The sequence below is a fragment of the Rhincodon typus genome, unplaced genomic scaffold, assembly GCF_021869965.1.
Source record: "Rhincodon typus isolate 14 unplaced genomic scaffold, sRhiTyp1.1 hic_rhity00002381, whole genome shotgun sequence".
In the NCBI taxonomy this organism is placed as follows: Eukaryota; Metazoa; Chordata; class Chondrichthyes; order Orectolobiformes; family Rhincodontidae; genus Rhincodon; species Rhincodon typus.
In genome coordinates, this window is record NW_025968019.1 from 8,596 (window position 1) to 15,845 (window position 7,250).

The following is a 7,250-nucleotide window of genomic DNA, read 5'->3' on the forward strand; positions in this document are numbered from 1 at the left end:
TTAATTATTTTAAGTGTTACAGCTTATGTTTACTTGATTTGTTGTGCATATCTATGTGTCACTAGATTTTTGTGAAACAAATTTACATGACAAGTGTTGGGCAGTTTCCTAGTCCCATTAAACTCATTCTCTGTGTGGAATTGTGATGCCATGACATTAAGCCCATGTGAGCAATAACCAATCCTGAAGTCTTACAGTAAAGTGAGAATAGGATGAAGATTTTATTTTTCTTTACAAACAGCGGATTTGAATGCTTACCCAAAGTTAGCAACTAATAAAGCTATTGTCGTCTTGTGCTTGTTGCAGCTGCCATTATAAAATGGAACTGAAAGGTTTGTATTGTAATACTGTCTCAAGATTCTTTAACTATATGCTTCCATATTGTTTGCAAAGAATGTCTGGATTCAAGGCTACTATTCAAGAGTAATTGAAATGAGAGTTGTCTTTTGCACCATTATACAGATGAAAATTTAGTTCCCCAGTCAACATTTATTTCCAGTTAAAGATGGTTATACAGCTAAGGACCGCGATTATCTGTTCTTTTAGGTGTTTCATAATACTAGTCCTGATTTAATAAATCAAATTGGACTGGACTGTTCTATACATTATAAAGATTGAGTTCAATGGGTTGTTATTTTGAGCAAACGATAGAAATAAACTTGGAAATATCAGTATGCCAGCATTTTCATAAGGTAGTTTTTTTTTTAAGAAATGCTTTCCGAAGGTTTGTATGTAATATTAGCAGTCTGAAAGAATCAAAATTCAAAGAAATAAATGCAGTGACTTTAGACCGGAAACCAGGGACACAAGCAGTGATTGGAAGGTTCTTTTAATATCCAGTCTGGTAGTGCGCCACTGTTTTAGTATTTATCTGTGCATTGTGTGAAAAACAGTTATGCAATGCACCTCTTGTGGGGAAATGTTATTAAAAAATAAACAACGACTCTCATTGACTTGTGCAGTGCAGCATGGCACATGTTAGGGCAGATCGGAGGAGGGAAGTGAGTAAGTTATGGGGAAGTCAGTACCAGAAATGAAATTGTTTTTAAAAGTTTGGAATACTGTTTTCTCTTCACAATGAATTAATTTTTAAAAGAGGAACATTGTGCAGTATTACAGAATCAATTTCTTATTCTGGTGATATTTATAATTAGCTAATCTTTGTGGTGAAATCTTGAAGTTTGGAAATGTGACTGTTAAGAATGCAAACAGTTGAGCAATGCTATACACTTGCACAAACTAAAGCAGCTCAGACGATACAATCTGACAACTCCCGTCTTTGATACACCTGAATTGTATGCTGTAACATCAAAGTCATCTCATAATACATTGTGTGAACAAGAATTTCTCTAAGAGCTGGAGTAAATAGTGGCAAGGTGTTAACATCACTCGAATAATCCAGAGTCCCAGATTAATGTTCTGAGGATGCAGGATAGTGGAATTTACATTGATATGTCACAGTCGCCATTACTGAGAGTATTATACATTGTCAAAAAATACCCAACAGCTTCACTGTTGTCCTTTGAGGGAGGGAAATACGTCATCCTTGCGCTGTCTGGCCTGTGGGTGATTGCAAACAGAGTGGCATAGTAGTAACATGACTGGACTAGTAATCTAGAGACCCTGGAGACATAGGTTTGAAACTCACCTTGGTGAAATTTATATTCAATAAAAGTCTGTCATGGTGACAACGTAACCAGTATTGATTGTCCTAACAAACAAAATCTGGTTCACTATCCTTTTGGGAAGGAAATCAATCATCCTTAGCAAATCTGGCCTATAATGTGACTCCAAATCCACAGCATTGCTGAAAGGGTCCAGTCAGCCATTCAGTTCAAGTTAGAGATGGGAAACACACACTGGCCAAGCTAGAAATGCCCATCTTCAATGAATGAGTCTTTTTAAAAATAGTTTATATTTTTCAGGGATTTAAAGAAAGGCTACAACTTTGCCAGTGACACTGATCTCCCCTGAGAGAAAGACAGAAAAAAAATGAAAAATGACATTGTAACTATTTTGCCCAATCTAATGTAAGGTATTATATAGCATATCCTGCAACGTGAGGAACTGAATCATTTTTGTCATAGATATTTTTGGTTCAGTTTCTATAAACAACTCTCCTTTGGTTCCACATTTTCAGTCTGACATTGTGCAATTAAAGTGCCATCCACTTAATTCAGGCAGCTCTGGACTCCAGCCATGTCATTTTTTGAGCAGTTCTGAAGAAGTCTTATTGGACTGGAAACATTAACTCCCATTTCCCTGTACAGATTCTGCCAGACCTGCTGAGTTTCTCCAGCATTTGCTGTATTCATTTCAATTTTTTTATGGCTTGTCAGAATTTCTATAGCATGCTCAAATGGTGTGACAAATATCTTCCAAAAGCAATTATGTAATTGTTTCTGTGGAACAAGTGCTCATATCTGTTGTTGACAAAAATTACTTGCAAGTGCTTTTCCCAGTCATATGTGGTCTAGGATGCTAATTGAACATTGCTTCATGTTTAAATCCAGACAGTAAAATTACCAGGTAGAATTATTTTGATATTACTAATATCTTGCTATGAAGCTGGTTGCCTGTTTTGAATGTGAAGGAATATTTTTGATCCCATTGTAGAGTCAAAGTACTCTAAATTTGATGATCTGGAAGGCCACCTGTGCAATTATCCTTGCAACTTCTCTTACCCTTCTTGAGTGAATTTAAATAGTTCTTAAACAGGCCACCAGATGGAGTCCTCTTTGGCAGTAGAGTATACCATTCTACACTACAAAAAGTGCAGCCAGGCCTGGGATATTCCACTGCCTACGTGAATGAAACTGGTTAGACAGAATATTAGAATGCAATAATTGGAATTTAGAGGGAAGAGAGGGCCTGTACTGTTGTATGTTCTATGAAAATTCTTCAAAATGCCTTTGATTGTTTAGGCGATGGAATTCCATAAGCTAGATTTTGTGATTGATTTCAAAATGTTGAAGCAGATACTATTGTTTTCAACATATGTTTGAGCATCTGTAGTATCTAGCTTTTGCATGGATATGAACCATTTCTCTTGGTTCAGAGAAATGCAGGTTGTATTAGTTTCTGAACTGAACTTAACTAAACTGGGGTGTGGTTTTGGTGATGCAGAACTTTTAGTAACTTCACTCTCTGAATGCCCCCTGTAAAATCTGCTCCTCACAGGCACCAACCGTACTGCAACTATAGTTCAACTATCTGTCTGTATAGGTCAGGTTTTGTTGCAATTGCTAATGCACACTTCATAGGAAAAGCTCAAGTAGATAGTATCAAAAGTCACAACGCCAAGTTGTAGGCCAACAGGTTCATTTAAAATCACAAGCTTTTTGAGTGCTGCTCCTTCATCAGATGAAAGAAACATTAAGTGGAAACGTTAAATCCATTTCCCCCTTTACAGATTCTGCCAGACCTGCTGAGTTTTTCCAGCGTTTGCTGTATTCATTTCAAATTTTTATCATTTGTCTGAATTTCACTTCACCTGAGAAAGGAGCAGCGCTCCAAACGCTAGTGATTTTAAATAAACCTGTTGGACCTTAACCTGGTGTCGTGTGACTTCTGACTCTATCCACCCCAGTCCAACGCAGACATCTCCGCATCATGGCTATCAAGTAGTTAGAAACAAAATATGAACCAGAATGTCGAAATGGGTGAGAGTTCTTTTCTTTTGGCACCACAACATGTCCTGTGTAATAAATATATGGAATATACAGCATTTGGATTTGTGGACAATCTGACAAATAAATTAAAAGAAATACATATTTGATTTGGCACAAACCATGCTTAAATATTGGAGAAAGTAAGGATTGGAGCACTTTTGGCAGAGCTCAAAGAACCCCTCTGAAGAAGGGTCACTAGACTCAAAACATTCTTTATTTTCTCCCCTCAAATGTTGCCAGACCTGCTAAGTTTCTTCTGTTCTTTTTCTTTGAACAAGTTCTCTTAAAGCTTGATAATAGTAGTTAAACTGCCATAAATATAAATGACAAACCATAATTTTTGTACCTGTAAAACGTTAAACTAATTTATTGACTAACTATTGTCAAAGTTTGCCCCATTTTGGCTAAAACGTTTAAGACTGACTTTATTCTGCAACCTGACGCAGCCAAAACCACAGTATTAAATACAATATGTATGCATTTTCCATCAGGCTTGTATGTATTTAACTGCAACCAAAGAAAATCATCACTTAGTTCATTAACCATGCAAAGGACACTTTTTATAAATGGCCTGTTAAAATTAGGAAATTTTCTGTCCTATAACCTAGACTTGTTTTAGAAATGCACAAAAGTTTTGCAAATGAAACATCACTGGTTAAAATAACAGTGCAGATTCTCTTAAATATGTTATGTTTTACGTAATTTACAGTTATGACAGTTCTTTGTGCTAGTTGCTTTTAATGAAAGTATTTTGTTGGTCCTTGTATGTCAAATTGGAACATAACTGCAATGAGCATTGAGTTCTTAGAAGTTAGCAGGTTTTTATTAGAGATGTTGGTCAAAACCTTCCAAAATGGCGGGAGAGAACATCCATTTACATCGTTTGTTTCAACTCAGGACCCTGAGGAATCCCCGCCAAGGCACACCCACATGGATGACTAAACTTCTCATTCTTAACTTTACCCAACCCACATTGCTCCATAATTGGCGAAACCCATGCAGACATGGACTTTTTGTCCTATCCCTTTTTTTAAAATGAACTTTCTAAGCATTTTCCACATCAAAAAACCACATTTAAAACCTAAATGCTGTGCATCCTAGGACTGCCAAAGTAGCAATTTTCAGCCACAATCCTGTTGATGTTAGTCCACGTACATCCCTTCACTGCTCTGTGTGCTGTCTACTCCCTGGACAGTACTCGATTGTTGTCCTCCATTCCATCTGTTGGTGGAATTGAGAGAGAGAAGGGAAGGGTTCATGAGCATTTTCATACAGTTAAGAGCATGGGTGAGTACTATTGAGAGGGATGGTGAGGGAAGAGGTGAATTTTGCAATGGGTTGACAAGGTATTCACATTATTCAAAGAAATGCTAGTCTTGGGATAAAGGTAAAGTTGACATAGTCATAGTGGACCATCGGACTACTGTCATTAGAGAGACACAACTGGTGGTTGTTTGACCTAAGGGTCACCATGCCTTAGGCAAGGGGAGAGATCGAAGGAGAGTCCTTCATGGTAACCTCAGCTGGTGCTTGAATTGAACTAATGCTGTTGGCATTACTCTGCATTGCAAACCAACTGTCCAGCCAACTAGGCTAATGTACCTTGAACCCTGGGATAATGAGCAATTGTACATTCTTTATTTCTGAAAGAGCTGGAAATAGTGCATTCCAGGCAAGCCATTTAAAATTAGCAGAATATGGCACCAGTGTAGAAAAAGAAAGACATAGTTTGACTTTCCCAGTCATAAACTTCAAATGACTAGTTGGTTTTCTAGTATGCTTCACTTTTCTGAAGTGGCTAGGATCAAGATTGCTGGCCAGAAATGCGGAGGTTTGTCCTTGGTGGAAAAAAGCATGAGCAGAGTAACAATCCAATCATGATTGCCACCCCTCTGAGTATTCATACTAGTCTTGATATATTTTTTGTTTCTCAAGCACTCTTTCAGCTGTCAGTATTACACTTCAACACATTTAGCTGATGATCTGAAGCTTTAAAATTTATGAATGGATATTTATGTTTGTTTAAAAGGAGCTCATCAGCTTAGTCAAGAACTTGTTATCAGTCTGTTCTATATGTTCGCTACTATTTGGGTTCCTGCACACGCATTATTGGCAATTCTGGCTTGCGGTTGACAGTTTTCTATTCGTATTTCCTAGTTTTATATCTGAAAACTAAGCAATTTAATTACTTACTGTATCCATTTCTTCAATAGTTGCTTAAGGTTGAACTTATTTAATGTTCTTGAATATGAAGTCCATTTCGGAATCACTGCAACTCCGAAACATCAGCCCAAGAATGAAATCTACTTCACTTCTTCCGAAGGTCATTGCCCTTTTGAATATCACATGATCAAAACTGCACGTGACATACAAAACATGATCTGGCCTATGTATAATACTGGGTTAAATTTAGTTTCTATGATTCCTAATTCAGATTTGTTTCACCACCTTATCTCTTTCCCTTTATCTGTCTTGTGTGGTTTATGGTAGAAGCAGCCTTATACATTTGTTAAGGAACTTCGATGAGCAAAAAAAGGCCTTGGCTTGGTGTTGAGCTTATTTTTAATTCTTGCTGAAGCAAGTAGGACTTCCGCACAGGTTTCAAAACAATTAGACTTGAGCACCGTCAAGGCATGCTCTGTGGACTGTTTTGCCAACTTGCTAGCGTGGGAGGCATCTATTCTTGTTGCAAAATTAGATTATGTAAGATGGGAGATCTATTTTGGGGTAAAAGCAAAATACTACAGATGCTGGAAATTTGAAACAAGCACTGAATGCTGCAGAAACCCAATCTGACAGCATTTGTGGAGAGAACCAGAGTTAAACTTTCTAGTCCATTATGACTCTTCATTTTAGGGCGCTGTCATGCTCAGAATAGCTGATGGTTAGAGCACAAGGTATATGCTAAGGTGAAGTGTTTTTGAAATAAAGCCTATTAGGTAAGGCAAAAGAGTGATATGACATTGTGTACGTCATCAGAAGAAAGTAATATTGAATTGTATGTTGGGCTAGAAAACAGCAAGGAAACACAATTTGCAAGGACAGTTCATAATCAGAATAAATTTTAAATTTAAATTTCATAATTTGGAGTTGCATTTGGGTACACTTTTACATTGTAGCAAATATTTAATTATGGTTAACATTTGTAACTATTCATAAACAGTGGAGAAAGCAAATCATTGCAGATCAAAAATTGGCAGAAGGTTAATGTTCTTTAAAAGCAAGTTGAGGGCTGCTAGCAGTCCAGAGTGTCATGTTTCTTTTAGCATGATGTGACTGCTCATTTATTTTTAAAGAAATGTGACTTTTATGGCATTCTTACTGTTCCATGAGTACAGTTGTCCTTTTATAATTTAAGATCATTTGTTATAGTTTGGATTTGATTGGAGGAAACAGGAGGATAAAATACCAAGTTTACATATTTTTCTGAAATGCCTGTAATTAATATTTTGCAATAACTTACTTCAATTATTGACAATAGTAGTAATCTTCTGTTGTAGAATCCTGTAGGATTGTGTTTTATTTTGTATGAATGTAGTCTTTAAGTTAGAAAAACATCCCAAGGCATTTCGCAGATGG

At 36.8% G+C, this 7,250-nt stretch overlaps 1 long non-coding RNA gene across 1 annotated transcript; it reads right to left on the reverse strand.

Annotated features, from left to right (window-relative positions):
* Positions 1-4,472: 4,472 nt before the first annotated feature.
* On the reverse strand, positions 4,473-5,973 carry LOC125481503. The gene is made up of 2 exons (XR_007261364.1): positions 5,865-5,973; positions 4,473-4,892 (listed from the first exon to the last, which is right to left on the reverse strand). It is a non-coding gene; the product is annotated as an uncharacterized LOC125481503 (long non-coding RNA).
* Positions 5,974-7,250: the final 1,277 nt, after the last annotated feature.